Source organism: Manis pentadactyla, chromosome 15 (assembly GCF_030020395.1).
Source record: "Manis pentadactyla isolate mManPen7 chromosome 15, mManPen7.hap1, whole genome shotgun sequence".
Taxonomy (NCBI): domain Eukaryota; kingdom Metazoa; phylum Chordata; class Mammalia; order Pholidota; family Manidae; genus Manis; species Manis pentadactyla.
The window spans coordinates 28,367,028-28,385,250 of record NC_080033.1 but is presented as its reverse complement, the minus strand read 5'-3'; positions in this window follow the sequence as shown (position 1 = coordinate 28,385,250).

Genomic DNA, 18,223 nt, shown 5'->3' with positions numbered 1-18,223 from the left:
GAGAGGTCACCTTTCCATGTACACTGTGATCCTTAAGCCAACAAACTCTCGCTCAGCCTGAAAGTGGCTTACCGCCCCTCATTGCATTGGGGGGAAATCCGAAAGATTGTAACCCCTGCGATGATACCCATCCACAGCTCGCAACCCAAGCATGGGCTTCACACGTGAGCCATAACACAAATACCAGACCAAATGCATAATGTGAACCTAGGAGCAAACACGGCACTGGGGGCGACCACTTTGAATATCGCCTTGAAACCTGATGATGTCCAAGGCCATCAGAGGCCTGTGAAAGTAGGATAAATGCAGCCGGTGTGGTGGACACGGTACTGGTATTTCTCACATTTGGAGCTGCCATGGCATAGCTCTTCTTATACACATAAATATGCGCCCTCATATATGTATGTATATGTGCCTGAAGAATTAATGTTTGCTGTCTAAGATGATGGACCTTTCCAGGCTGGGGCAATTCAGGCCCTCTAGTGGAGGACGCTGCAACTGCAGCAGTGTTGCCTGCAGGTTCTGTGGCATCACAGCAGCGACCGTTTCCTCGAGACAGAATGTGCTCGGTGAGGGGAGCAGTTTCCTAGCTCCGGGCTTGAGGCCTCTGCCTTGGGAGTGACTTTGGTGAGGTGGCAGCTGACCACCTTGGCAGCATTAAGGATCATGTCACCCAGAGCCAAGGCAATGTGTGTTTCTTTTCTGCGACATTGCCCTGACCCACGTGGCTGATGGAGAGAGCCGCTCTGATCCTTCTGAAGAAGGTGCGTCCGGGTCATGCTCATGAACTCTACTGTAGCCACAATCCTAGGAAAACCCGCGTCCTGCGAAAAATGCCAAATGGCAGCAGTCTGAGTGCGGCTTTACCCTCTTGAATATTGTTATGGGAACAGTTGGCCAGAGACCTACTTCACTCTCACCCTCAGCATTATCGTTCTCCCCTCACACTCCATGCCTCACCCACACCTCATTGATGACCCAGCACACGACACACAGCAATCTCAACACAGCACACAAACAAGGATCACAGGAAACACACTAAACCACACAACAAACACACATAACGGAACAGGGAAACTACAACGCACGTAACACATCAACGAGCTTACGCACAGCACAACCATGGCAGCGAAACACAGGAATCAACACACACGGTCCACACACATCATGCAACCCGAATAAACCCAGATGAATCACAGCTTCGCATATCACACACAGGGAATCACACACAAAAAATCACACAGACAACACATCTCATACACAGAGATTTCACACATCCAAGCCCCCCCACGCACACACAAACAACACCATGCAGAAAAGATAATCGCAATTTCAAAGCACACACAACCCACAGCACAGGACACGAAATACCGCACATAACCCACAACACGAAGAACACAGGACAGTTGCAACACACTTCACATTCCTAACCCACCCACAGAAGCACACATTCAACACACACCATGCACACCGCCAGCCTGCAAACTCTGAAATAACCAACACAAACACAGCACACAAACACACAAAATAACAGTCACAGCACGCACAGTGAACACAACAGCACGCAACACACACCGAACACTAAACACGCACTACGCTAAACATACAAAGGACCATACACACAGCACAGAGCACAGTACATCACACAATACAAAACACAGAGGACACACGGATCACACACCGCACATGATGCAGGGAAAGACACACACACACACACACACGCACACACACACACACAATACACAACCCACACGATCACGGACACAGGATGCAACACACACAGAGGAACACACACAATACTACACAACACGCTCAGCACAGCTGAGAGCAATCAATGCAAAGAACACAAACAGAGCGTACAACCACACAGAACACACAAAGCACAAGCACACACACAACACATATAAATTGCTCCCAACAGGCGGTAAACACAATGCACCCACCATAAACACACAACACACTCAGCACAACAGACACAATACATTCAAAACTAAGGACGGAATGACACAGTCAACGCACACAACCAAGGAAAACAACACACTTACAAGACAGACATCTCGCCCAACACAGCACACACATTACACACAACCTAACACACGCACATCACAACACAGGCAACAAGCACACACAGTACCACGCAACGCACAATGCAGAGTATGCACACCACACAAACCACACACACAAAACACACAACCACACAACTTAGTAGACAACACAGCACACCACACACACTCAACACACTGCACACTGCACACCAAACACAGCCACAATGCATAACACAAGAAGCGTAAAGGGAAACGACCAACCCACACAGAACCTCAACTTTATACGCTAATTCAAATGCGTGACACTGTCCCTAACATTCAAAGCTACGTTGAATATGAGAGGTCACCTTTCCATGTACACTGTGATCCTTAAGCCAACAAACTCTCGCTCAGCCTGAAAGTGGCTTACCGCCCCTCATTGCATTGGGGGGAAATCCGAAAGATTGTAACCCCTGCGATGATACCCATCCACAGCTCGCAACCCAAGCATGGGCTTCACACGTGAGCCATAACACAAATACCAGACCAAATGCATAATGTGAACCTAGGAGCAAACACGGCACTGGGGGCGACCACTTTGAATATCGCCTTGAAACCTGATGATGTCCAAGGCCATCAGAGGCCTGTGAAAGTAGGATAAATGCAGCCGGTGTGGTGGACACGGTACTGGTATTTCTCACATTTGGAGCTGCCATGGCATAGCTCTTCTTATACACATAAATATGCGCCCTCATATATGTATGTATATGTGCCTGAAGAATTAATGTTTGCTGTCTAAGATGATGGACCTTTCCAGGCTGGGGCAATTCAGGCCCTCTAGTGGAGGACGCTGCAACTGCAGCAGTGTTGCCTGCAGGTTCTGTGGCATCACAGCAGCGACCGTTTCCTCGAGACAGAATGTGCTCGGTGAGGGGAGCAGTTTCCTAGCTCCGGGCTTGAGGCCTCTGCCTTGGGAGTGACTTTGGTGAGGTGGCAGCTGACCACCTTGGCAGCATTAAGGATCATGTCACCCAGAGCCAAGGCAATGTGTGTTTCTTTTCTGCGACATTGCCCTGACCCACGTGGCTGATGGAGAGAGCCGCTCTGATCCTTCTGAAGAAGGTGCGTCCGGGTCATGCTCATGAACTCTACTGTAGCCACAATCCTAGGAAAACCCGCGTCCTGCGAAAAATGACAAATGGCAGCAGTCTGAGTGCGGCTTTACCCTCTTGAATATTGTTATGGGAACAGTTGGCCAGAGACCTACTTCACTCTCACCCTCAGCATTATCGTTCTCCCCTCACACTCCATGCCTCACCCACACCTCATTGATGACCCAGCACACGACACACAGCAATCTCAACACAGCACACAAACAAGGATCACAGGAAACACACTAAACCACACAACAAACACACATAACGGAAGAGGGAAACTACAACGCACGTAACACATCAACGAGCTTACGCACAGCACAACCATGGCAGCGAAACACAGGAATCAACACACACGGTCCACACACATCATGCAACCCGAATAAACCCAGATGAATCACAGCTTCGCATATCACACACAGGGAATCACACACAAAAAATCACATAGACAACACATCTCATACACAGAGATTTCACACATCCAAGCCCCCCCACGCACACACAAACAACACCATGCAGAAAAGATAATCGCAATTTCAAAGCACACACAACCCACAGCACAGGACACGAAATACCGCACATAACCCACAACACGAAGAACACAGGACAGTTGCAACACACTTCACATTCCTAACCCACCCACAGAAGCACACATTCAACACACACCATGCACACCGCCAGCCTGCAAACTTTGAAATAACCAACACAAACACAGCACACAAACACACAAAATAACAGTCACAGCACGCACAGTGAACAAAACAGCACGCAACACACACCGAACACTAAACCCGCACTACGCTAAACATACAAAGGACCATATACACAGCACAGAGCACAGTACATCACACAATACAAAACAGAGACTACACACGGATCACACCCTGCACATGAGGAGGGAAAGACACACAGAATCACACACACACACACACACACAATACACAACCCACACGATCACGGACACAGGATGCAACACACACAGTGGAACACACACAATAATACACAACACTCTCAGCACAGCTGAGAGCAATCAATGCAAAGAACACAAACAGCGTACAACCACACAGAACACACAAAGCACAAGCACACACACAACACATATAAATCGCTCCCAACAGACGGTAAACACAATGCACCCACCATAAACACACAACACACTCAACACAACAGACACAATACATTCAAAACTAAGGACGGAATGACACAGTCAACGCACACAACCAAGGAAAACAACACACTTACAAGACAGACATCTCGCCCAACACAGCACACACATTACACACAACCTAACACACGCACATCACAACACAGGCAACAAGCACACACAGTACCACGCAACGCACAATGCAGAGTATGCACACCACACAAAACACACAACCACACAACTTAGTAGACAACACAGCACACCACACACACTCAACACACTGCACACTGCACACCAAACACAGCCACAATGCATAACACAAGAAGCGTAAAGGGAAACGACCAACCCACACAGAACCTCAACTTTATACGCTAATTCAAATGCGTGACACTGTCCCTAACATTCAAAGCTATGTTGAATATGAGAGGTCACCTTTCCATGTACACTGTGATCCTTAAGCCAACAAACTCTCGCTCAGCCTGAAAGTGGCTTACCGCCCCTCATTGCATTGGGGGGAAATGCGAAACATTGTAACCCCTGCGATGATACCCATCCACAGCTCGCAACCCAAGCATGGGCTTCACACGTGAGCCCCAACACAAATACCAGACCAAATGCATAATGTGAACCTAGGAGCAAACACGGCACTGGGGGCGACCACTTTGAATATCGCCTTGAAACCTGATGATGTCCAAGGCCATCAGAGGCCTCTGAAAGTAGGATAAATGCAGCCGGTGTGGTGGACACGGTACTGGTATTTCTCACATTTGGAGCTGCCATGGCTTAGCTCTTCTTATACACATAAATATGCGCCCTCATATATGTATGTATATGTGCCTGAAGAATTAATGTTTGCTGTCTAAGATGATGGACCTTTCCAGGCTGGGGCAATTCAGGCCCTCTAGTGGAGGACGCTGCAACTGCAGCAGTGTTGCCTGCAGGTTCTGTGGCATCACAGCAGCGACCGTTTCCTCGAGACAGAATGTGCTCGGTGAGGGGAGCAGTTTCCTAGCTCCGGGCTTGAGGCCTCTGCCTTGGGAGTGACTTTGGTGAGGTGGCAGCTGACCACCTTGGCAGCATTAAGGATCATGTCACCCAGAGCCAAGGCAATGTGTGTTTCTTTTCTGCGACATTGCCCTGACCCACGTGGCTGATGGAGAGAGCCGCTCTGATCCTTCTGAAGAAGGTGCGTCCGGGTCATGCTCATGAACTCTACTGTAGCCACAATCCTAGGAAAACCCGCGTCCTGCGAAAAATGACAAATGGCAGCAGTCTGAGTGCGGCTTTACCCTCTTGAATATTGTTATGGGAACAGTTGGCCAGAGACCTACTTCACTCTCACCCTCAGCATTATCGTTCTCCCCTCACACTCCATGCCTCACCCACACCTCATTGATGACCCAGCACACGACACACAGCAATCTCAACACAGCACACAAACAAGGATCACAGGAAACACACTAAACCACACAACAAACACACATAACGGAAGAGGGAAACTACAACGCACGTAACACATCAACGAGCTTACGCACAGCACAACCATGGCAGCGAAACACAGGAATCAACACACACGGTCCACACACATCATGCAACCCGAATAAACCCAGATGAATCACAGCTTCGCATATCACACACAGGGAATCACACACAAAAAATCACATAGACAACACATCTCATACACAGAGATTTCACACATCCAAGCCCCCCCACGCACACACAAACAACACCATGCAGAAAAGATAATCGCAATTTCAAAGCACACACAACCCACAGCACAGGACACGAAATACCGCACATAACCCACAACACGAAGAACACAGGACAGTTGCAACACACTTCACATTCCTAACCCACCCACAGAAGCACACATTCAACACACACCATGCACACCGCCAGCCTGCAAACTTTGAAATAACCAACACAAACACAGCACACAAACACACAAAATAACAGTCACAGCACGCACAGTGAACAAAACAGCACGCAACACACACCGAACACTAAACCCGCACTACGCTAAACATACAAAGGACCATATACACAGCACAGAGCACAGTACATCACACAATACAAAACAGAGACTACACACGGATCACACCCTGCACATGAGGAGGGAAAGACACACAGAATCACACACACACACACACACACAATACACAACCCACACGATCACGGACACAGGATGCAACACACACAGTGGAACACACACAATAATACACAACACTCTCAGCACAGCTGAGAGCAATCAATGCAAAGAACACAAACAGCGTACAACCACACAGAACACACAAAGCACAAGCACACACACAACACATATAAATCGCTCCCAACAGACGGTAAACACAATGCACCCACCATAAACACACAACACACTCAACACAACAGACACAATACATTCAAAACTAAGGACGGAATGACACAGTCAACGCACACAACCAAGGAAAACAACACACTTACAAGACAGACATCTCGCCCAACACAGCACACACATTACACACAACCTAACACACGCACATCACAACACAGGCAACAAGCACACACAGTACCACGCAACGCACAATGCAGAGTATGCACACCACACAAAACACACAACCACACAACTTAGTAGACAACACAGCACACCACACACACTCAACACACTGCACACTGCACACCAAACACAGCCACAATGCATAACACAAGAAGCGTAAAGGGAAACGACCAACCCACACAGAACCTCAAATTTATACGCTAATTCAAATGCGTGACACTGTCCCTAACATTCAAAGCTATGTTGAATATGAGAGGTCACCTTTCCATGTACACTGTGATCCTTAAGCCAACAAACTCTCGCTCAGCCTGAAAGTGGCTTACCGCCCCTCATTGCATTGGGGGGAAATGCGAAACATTGTAACCCCTGCGATGATACCCATCCACAGCTCGCAACCCAAGCATGGGCTTCACACGTGAGCCCCAACACAAATACCAGACCAAATGCATAATGTGAACCTAGGAGCAAACACGGCACTGGGGGCGACCACTTTGAATATCGCCTTGAAACCTGATGATGTCCAAGGCCATCAGAGGCCTCTGAAAGTAGGATAAATGCAGCCGGTGTGGTGGACACGGTACTGGTATTTCTCACATTTGGAGCTGCCATGGCTTAGCTCTTCTTATACACATAAATATGCGCCCTCATATATGTATGTATATGTGCCTGAAGAATTAATGTTTGCTGTCTAAGATGATGGACCTTTCCAGGCTGGGGCAATTCAGGCCCTCTAGTGGAGGACGCTGCAACTGCAGCAGTGTTGCCTGCAGGTTCTGTGGCATCACAGCAGCGACCGTTTCCTCGAGACAGAATGTGCTCGGTGAGGGGAGCAGTTTCCTAGCTCCGGGCTTGAGGCCTCTGCCTTGGGAGTGACTTTGGTGAGGTGGCAGCTGACCACCTTGGCAGCATTAAGGATCATGTCACCCAGAGCCAAGGCAATGTGTGTTTCTTTTCTGCGACATTGCCCTGACCCACGTGGCTGATGGAGAGTGCTGCTCAGATCCTTCTGAAGAAGGTGCGTCCGGGTCATGCTCATGAACTCTACTGTAGCCACAATCCTAGGAAAACCCGCGTCCTGCGAAAAATGACAAATGGCAGCAGTCTGAGTGCGGCTTTACCCTCTTGAATATTGTTATGGGAACAGTTGGCCAGAGACCTACTTCACTCTCACCCTCAGCATTATCGTTCTCCCCTCACACTCCATGCCTCACCCACACCTCATTGATGACCCAGCACACGACACACAGCAATCTCAACACAGCACACAAACAAGGATCACAGGAAACACACTAAACCACACAACAAACACACATAACGGAACAGGGAAACTACAACGCACGTAACACATCAACGAGCTTACGCACAGCACAACCATGGCAGCGAAACACAGGAATCAACACACACGGTCCACACACATCATGCAACCCGAATAAACCCAGATGAATCACAGCTTCGCATATCACACACAGGGAATCACACACAAAAAATCACACAGACAACACATCTCATACACAGAGATTTCACACATCCAAGACCCCCCACGCACACACAAACAACACCATGCAGAAAAGATAATCGCAATTTCAAAGCACACACAACCCACAGCACAGGACACGAAATACCGCACATAACCCACAACACGAAGAACACAGGACAGTTGCAACACACTTCACATTCCTAACCCACCCACAGAAGCACACATTCAACACACACCATGCACACCGCCAGCCTGCAAACTCTGAAATAACCAACACAAACACAGCACACAAACACACAAAATAACAGTCACAGCACGCACAGTGAACACAACAGCACGCAACACACACCGAACACTAAACACGCACTACGCTAAACATACAAAGGACCATACACACAGCACAGAGCACAGTTCATCACACAATACAAAACACAGAGGACACACGGATCACACACCGCACATGATGCAGGGAAAGACACACACACACACACACACACGCACACACACACACACAATACACAACCCACACGATCACGGACACAGGATGCAACACACACAGAGGAACACACACAATACTACACAACACGCTCAGCACAGCTGAGAGCAATCAATGCAAAGAACACAAACAGAGCGTACAACCACACAGAACACACAAAGCACAAGCACACACACAACACATATAAATTGCTCCCAACAGGCGGTAAACACAATGCACCCACCATAAACACACAACACACTCAGCACAACAGACACAATACATTCAAAACTAAGGACGGAATGACACAGTCAACGCACACAACCAAGGAAAACAACACACTTACAAGACAGACATCTCGCCCAACACAGCACACACATTACACACAACCTAACACACGCACATCACAACACAGGCAACAAGCACACACAGTACCACGCAACGCACAATGCAGAGTATGCACACCACACAAAACACACAACCACACAACTTAGTAGACAACACAGCACACCACACACACTCAACACACTGCACACTGCACACCAAACACAGCCACAATGCATAACACAAGAAGCGTAAAGGGAAACGACCAACCCACACAGAACCTCAACTTTATACGCTAATTCAAATGCGTGACACTGTCCCTAACATTCAAAGCTATGTTGAATATGAGAGGTCACCTTTCCATGTACACTGTGATCCTTAAGCCAACAAACTCTCGCTCAGCCTGAAAGTGGCTTACCGCCCCTCATTGCATTGGGGGGAAATGCGAAACATTGTAACCCCTGCGATGATACCCATCCACAGCTCGCAACCCAAGCATGGGCTTCACACGTGAGCCCCAACACAAATACCAGACCAAATGCATAATGTGAACCTAGGAGCAAACACGGCACTGGGGGCGACCACTTTGAATATCGCCTTGAAACCTGATGATGTCCAAGGCCATCAGAGGCCTCTGAAAGTAGGATAAATGCAGCCGGTGTGGTGGACACGGTACTGGTATTTCTCACATTTGGAGCTGCCATGGCTTAGCTCTTCTTATACACATAAATATGCGCCCTCATATATGTATGTATATGTGCCTGAAGAATTAATGTTTGCTGTCTAAGATGATGGACCTTTCCAGGCTGGGGCAATTCAGGCCCTCTAGTGGAGGACGCTGCAACTGCAGCAGTGTTGCCTGCAGGTTCTGTGGCATCACAGCAGCGACCGTTTCCTCGAGACAGAATGTGCTCGGTGAGGGGAGCAGTTTCCTAGCTCCGGGCTTGAGGCCTCTGCCTTGGGAGTGACTTTGGTGAGGTGGCAGCTGACCACCTTGGCAGCATTAAGGATCATGTCACCCAGAGCCAAGGCAATGTGTGTTTCTTTTCTGCGACATTGCCCTGACCCACGTGGCTGATGGAGAGAGCCGCTCTGATCCTTCTGAAGAAGGTGCGTCCGGGTCATGCTCATGAACTCTACTGTAGCCACAATCCTAGGAAAACCCGCGTCCTGCGAAAAATGACAAATGGCAGCAGTCTGAGTGCGGCTTTACCCTCTTGAATATTGTTATGGGAACAGTTGGCCAGAGACCTACTTCACTCTCACCCTCAGCATTATCGTTCTCCCCTCACACTCCATGCCTCACCCACACCTCATTGATGACCCAGCACACGACACACAGCAATCTCAACACAGCACACAAACAAGGATCACAGGAAACACACTAAACCACACAACAAACACACATAACGGAACAGGGAAACTACAACGCACGTAACACATCAACGAGCTTACGCACAGCACAACCATGGCAGCGAAACACAGGAATCAACACACACGGTCCACACACATCATGCAACCCGAATAAACCCAGATGAATCACAGCTTCGCATATCACACACAGGGAATCACACACAAAAAATCACATAGACAACACATCTCATACACAGAGATTTCACACATCCAAGCCCCCCCACGCACACACAAACAACACCATGCAGAAAAGATAATCGCAATTTCAAAGCACACACAACCCACAGCACAGGACACGAAATACCGCACATAACCCACAACACGAAGAACACAGGACAGTTGCAACACACTTCACATTCCTAACCCACCCACAGAAGCACACATTCAACACACACCATGCACACCGCCAGCCTGCAAACTTTGAAATAACCAACACAAACACAGCACACAAACACACAAAATAACAGTCACAGCACGCACAGTGAACAAAACAGCACGCAACACACACCGAACACTAAACCCGCACTACGCTAAACATACAAAGGACCATATACACAGCACAGAGCACAGTACATCACACAATACAAAACAGAGACTACACACGGATCACACCCTGCACATGAGGAGGGAAAGACACACAGAATCACACACACACACACACACACAATACACAACCCACACGATCACGGACACAGGATGCAACACACACAGTGGAACACACACAATAATACACAACACTCTCAGCACAGCTGAGAGCAATCAATGCAAAGAACACAAACAGCGTACAACCACACAGAACACACAAAGCACAAGCACACACACAACACATATAAATCGCTCCCAACAGACGGTAAACACAATGCACCCACCATAAACACACAACACACTCAACACAACAGACACAATACATTCAAAACTAAGGACGGAATGACACAGTCAACGCACACAACCAAGGAAAACAACACACTTACAAGACAGACATCTCGCCCAACACAGCACACACATTACACACAACCTAACACACGCACATCACAACACAGGCAACAAGCACACACAGTACCACGCAACGCACAATGCAGAGTATGCACACCACACAAAACACACAACCACACAACTTAGTAGACAACACAGCACACCACACACACTCAACACACTGCACACTGCACACCAAACACAGCCACAATGCATAACACAAGAAGCGTAAAGGGAAACGACCAACCCACACAGAACCTCAACTTTATACGCTAATTCAAATGCGTGACACTGTCCCTAACATTCAAAGCTATGTTGAATATGAGAGGTCACCTTTCCATGTACACTGTGATCCTTAAGCCAACAAACTCTCGCTCAGCCTGAAAGTGGCTTACCGCCCCTCATTGCATTGGGGGGAAATGCGAAACATTGTAACCCCTGCGATGATACCCATCCACAGCTCGCAACCCAAGCATGGGCTTCACACGTGAGCCCCAACACAAATACCAGACCAAATGCATAATGTGAACCTAGGAGCAAACACGGCACTGGGGGCGACCACTTTGAATATCGCCTTGAAACCTGATGATGTCCAAGGCCATCAGAGGCCTCTGAAAGTAGGATAAATGCAGCCGGTGTGGTGGACACGGTACTGGTATTTCTCACATTTGGAGCTGCCATGGCTTAGCTCTTCTTATACACATAAATATGCGCCCTCATATATGTATGTATATGTGCCTGAAGAATTAATGTTTGCTGTCTAAGATGATGGACCTTTCCAGGCTGGGGCAATTCAGGCCCTCTAGTGGAGGACGCTGCAACTGCAGCAGTGTTGCCTGCAGGTTCTGTGGCATCACAGCAGCGACCGTTTCCTCGAGACAGAATGTGCTCGGTGAGGGGAGCAGTTTCCTAGCTCCGGGCTTGAGGCCTCTGCCTTGGGAGTGACTTTGGTGAGGTGGCAGCTGACCACCTTGGCAGCATTAAGGATCATGTCACCCAGAGCCAAGGCAATGTGTGTTTCTTTTCTGCGACATTGCCCTGACCCACGTGGCTGATGGAGAGTGCTGCTCAGATCCTTCTGAAGAAGGTGCGTCCGGGTCATGCTCATGAACTCTACTGTAGCCACAATCCTAGGAAAACCCGCGTCCTGCGAAAAATGACAAATGGCAGCAGTCTGAGTGCGGCTTTACCCTCTTGAATATTGTTATGGGAACAGTTGGCCAGAGACCTACTTCACTCTCACCCTCAGCATTATCGTTCTCCCCTCACACTCCATGCCTCACCCACACCTCATTGATGACCCAGCACACGACACACAGCAATCTCAACACAGCACACAAACAAGGATCACAGGAAACACACTAAACCACACAACAAACACACATAACGGAACAGGGAAACTACAACGCACGTAACACATCAACGAGCTTACGCACAGCACAACCATGGCAGCGAAACACAGGAATCAACACACACGGTCCACACACATCATGCAACCCGAATAAACCCAGATGAATCACAGCTTCGCATATCACACACAGGGAATCACACACAAAAAATCACACAGACAACACATCTCATACACAGAGATTTCACACATCCAAGACCCCCCACGCACACACAAACAACACCATGCAGAAAAGATAATCGCAATTTCAAAGCACACACAACCCACAGCACAGGACACGAAATACCGCACATAACCCACAACACGAAGAACACAGGACAGTTGCAACACACTTCACATTCCTAACCCACCCACAGAAGCACACATTCAACACACACCATGCACACCGCCAGCCTGCAAACTCTGAAATAACCAACACAAACACAGCACACAAACACACAAAATAACAGTCACAGCACGCACAGTGAACACAACAGCACGCAACACACACCGAACACTAAACACGCACTACGCTAAACATACAAAGGACCATACACACAGCACAGAGCACAGTTCATCACACAATACAAAACACAGAGGACACACGGATCACACACCGCACATGATGCAGGGAAAGACACACACACACACACACACACGCACACACACACACACAATACACAACCCACACGATCACGGACACAGGATGCAACACACACAGAGGAACACACACAATACTACACAACACGCTCAGCACAGCTGAGAGCAATCAATGCAAAGAACACAAACAGAGCGTACAACCACACAGAACACACAAAGCACAAGCACACACACAACACATATAAATTGCTCCCAACAGGCGGTAAACACAATGCACCCACCATAAACACACAACACACTCAGCACAACAGACACAATACATTCAAAACTAAGGACGGAATGACACAGTCAACGCACACAACCAAGGAAAACAACACACTTACAAGACAGACATCTCGCCCAACACAGCACACACATTACACACAACCTAACACACGCACATCACAACACAGGCAACAAGCACACACAGTACCACGCAACGCACAATGCAGAGTATGCACACCACACAAAACACACAACCACACAACTTAGTAGACAACACAGCACACCACACACACTCAACACACTGCACACTGCACACCAAACACAGCCACAATGCATAACACAAGAAGCGTAAAGGGAAACGACCAACCCACACAGAACCTCAAATTTATACGCTAATTCAAATGCGTGACACTGTCCCTAACATTCAAAGCTATGTTGAATATGAGAGGTCACCTTTCCATGTACACTGTGATCCTTAAGCCAACAAACTCTCGCTCAGCCTGAAAGTGGCTTACCGCCCCTCATTGCATTGGGGGGAAATGCGAAACATTGTAACCCCTGCGATGATACCCATCCACAGCTCGCAACCCAAGCATGGGCTTCACACGTGAGCCCCAACACAAATACCAGACCAAATGCATAATGTGAACCTAGGAGCAAACACGGCACTGGGGGCGACCACTTTGAATATCGCCTTGAAACCTGATGATGTCCAAGGCCATCAGAGGCCTCTGAAAGTAGGATAAATGCAGCCAGTGTGGTGGACACGGTACTGGTATTTCTCACATTTGGAGCTGCCATGGCTTAGCTCTTCTTATACACATAAATATGCGCCCTCATATATGTATGTATATGTGCCTGAAGAATTAATGTTTGCTGTCTAAGATGATGGACCTTTCCAGGCTGGGGCAATTCAGGCCCTCTAGTGGAGGACGCTGCAACTGCAGCAGTGCTGCCTGCAGGTTCTGTGGCATCACAGCAGCGACCGTTTCCTCGAGACAGAATGTGCTCGGTGAGGGGAGCAGTTTCCTAGCTCCGGGCTTGAGGCCTCTGCCTTGGGAGTGACTTTGGTGAGGTGGCAGCTGACCACCTTGGCAGCATTAAGGATCATGTCACCCAGAGCCAAGGCAATGTGTGTTTCTTTTCTGCGACATTGCCCTGACCCACGTGGCTGATGGAGAGTGCTGCTCAGATCCTTCTGAAGAAGGTGCGTCCGGGTCATGCTCATGAACTCTACTGTAGCCACAATCCTAGGAAAACTCGCATCCTGCGAAAAATGCCAAATGGCAGCAGTCTGAGTGCGGCTTTACCCTCTTGAATATTGTTATGGGAACAGTTGGCCAGAGACCTACTTCACTCTCACCCTCAGCATTATCGTTCTCCCCTCACACTCCATGCCTCACCCACACCTCATTGATGACCCAGCACACGACACACAGCAATCTCAACACAGCACACAAACAAGGATCACAGGAAACACACTAAACCACACAACAAACACACATAACGGAACAGGGAAACTACAACGCACGTAACACATCAACGAGCTTACGCACAGCACAACCATGGCAGCGAAACACAGGAATCAACACACACGGTCCACACACATCATGCAACCCGAATAAACCCAAATGAATCACAGCTTCGCATATCACACACAGGGAATCACACACAAAAAATCACACAGACAACACATCTCATACACAGAGATTTCACACATCCAAGACCCCCCACGCACACACAAACAACACCATGCAGAAAAGATAATCGCAATTTCAAAGCACACACAACCCACAGCACAGGACACGAAATACCGCACATAACCCACAACACGAAGAACACAGGACAGTTGCAACACACTTCACATTCCTAACCCACCCACAGAAGCACACATTCAACACACACCATGCACACCGCCAGCCTGCAAACTCTGAAATAACCAACACAAACACAGCACACAAACACACAAAATAACAGTCACAGCACGCACAGTGAACACAACAGCACGCAACACACACCGAACACTAAACACGCACTACGCTAAACATACAAAGGACCATACACACAGCACAGAGCACAGTACATCACACAATAAAAAACACAGAGGACACACGGATCACACACCGCACATGATGCAGGGAAAGACACACACACACACACACACACACGCACACGCACACACACAATACACAACCCACACGATCACGGACACAGGATGCAACACACACAGAGGAACACACACAATACTACACAACACGCTCAGCACAGCTGAGAGCAATCAATGCAAAGAACACAAACAGAGCGTACAACCACACAGAACACACAAAGCACAAGCACACACACAACACATATAAATTGCTCCCAACAGGCGGTAAACACAATGCACCCACCATAAACACACAACACACTCAGCACAACAGACACAATACATTCAAAACTAAGGACGGAATGACACAGTCAACGCACACAACCAAGGAAAACAACACACTTACAAGACAGACATCTCGCCCAACACAGCACACACATTACACACAACCTAACACACGCACATCACAACACAGGCAACAAGCACACACAGTACCACGCAACGCACAATGCAGAGTATGCACACCACACAAACCACACACACAAAACACACAACCACACAACTTAGTAGACAACACAGCACACCACACACACTCAACACACTGCACACTGCACACCAAACACAGCCACAATGCATAACACAAGAAGCGTAAAGGGAAACGACCAACCCACACAGAACCTCAACTTTATACGCTAATTCAAATGCGTGACACTGTCCCTAACATTCAAAGCTACGTTGAATATGAGAGGTCACCTTTCCATGTACACTGTGATCCTTAAGCCAACAAACTCTCGCTCAGCCTGAAAGTGGCTTACCGCCCCTCATTGCATTGGGGGGAAATCCGAAAGATTGTAACCCCTGCGATGATACCCATCCACAGCTCGCAACCCAAGCATGGGCTTCACACGTGAGCCATAACACAAATACCAGACCAAATGCATAATGTGAACCTAGGAGCAAACACGGCACTGGGGGCGACCACTTTGAATATCGCCTTGAAACCTGATGATGTCCAAGGCCATCAGAGGCCTGTGAAAGTAGGATAAATGCAGCCGGTGTGGTGGACACGGTACTGGTATTTCTCACATTTGGAGCTGCCATGGCATAGCTCTTCTTATACACATAAATATGCGCCCTCATATATGTATGTATATGTGCCTGAAGAATTAATGTTTGCTGTCTAAGATGATGGACCTTTCCAGGCTGGGGCAATTCAGGCCCTCTAGTGGAGGACGCTGCAACTGCAGCAGTGTTGCCTGCAGGTTCTGTGGCATCACAGCAGCGACCGTTTCCTCGAGACAGAATGTGCTCGGTGAGGGGAGCAGTTTCCTAGCTCCGGGCTTGAGGCCTCTGCCTTGGGAGTGACTTTGGTGAGGTGGCAGCTGACCACCTTGGCAGCATTAAGGATCATGTCACCCAGAGCCAAGGCAATGTGTGTTTCTTTTCTGCGACATTGCCCTGACCCACGTGGCTGATGGAGAGTGCTGCTCAGATCCTTCTGAAGAAGGTGCGTCCGGGTCATGCTCATGAACTCTACTGTAGCCACAATCCTAGGAAAACCCGCGTCCTGCGAAAAATGACAAATGGCAGCAGTCTGAGTGCGGCTTTACCCTCTTGAATATTGTTATGGGAACAGTTGGCCAGAGACCTACTTCACTCTCACCCTCAGCATTATCGTTCTCCCCTCACACTCCATGCCTCACCCACACCTCATTGATGACCCAGCACACGACACACAGCAATCTCAACACAGCACACAAACAAGGATCACAGGAAACACACTAAACCACACAACAAACACACATAACGGAACAGGGAAACTACAACGCACGTAACACATCAACGAGCTTACGCACAGCACAACCATGGCAGCGAAACACAGGAATCAACACACACGGTCCACACACATCATGCAACCCGAATAAACCCAGATGAATCACAGCTTCGCATATCACACACAGGGAATCACACACAAAAAATCACACAGACAACACATCTCATACACAGAGATTTCACACATCCAAGCCCCCCCACGCACACACAAACAACACCATGCAGAAAAGATAATCGCAATTTCAAAGCACACACAACCCACAGCACAGGACACGAAATACCGCACATAACCCACAACACGAAGAACACAGGACAGTTGCAACACACTTCACATTCCTAACCCACCCACAGAAGCACACATTCAACACACACCATGCACACCGCCAGCCTGCAAACTCTGAAATAACCAACACAAACACAGCACACAAACACACAAAATAACAGTCACAGCACGCACAGTGAACACAACAGCACGCAACACACACCGAACACTAAACACGCACTACGCTAAACATACAAAGGACCATACACACAGCA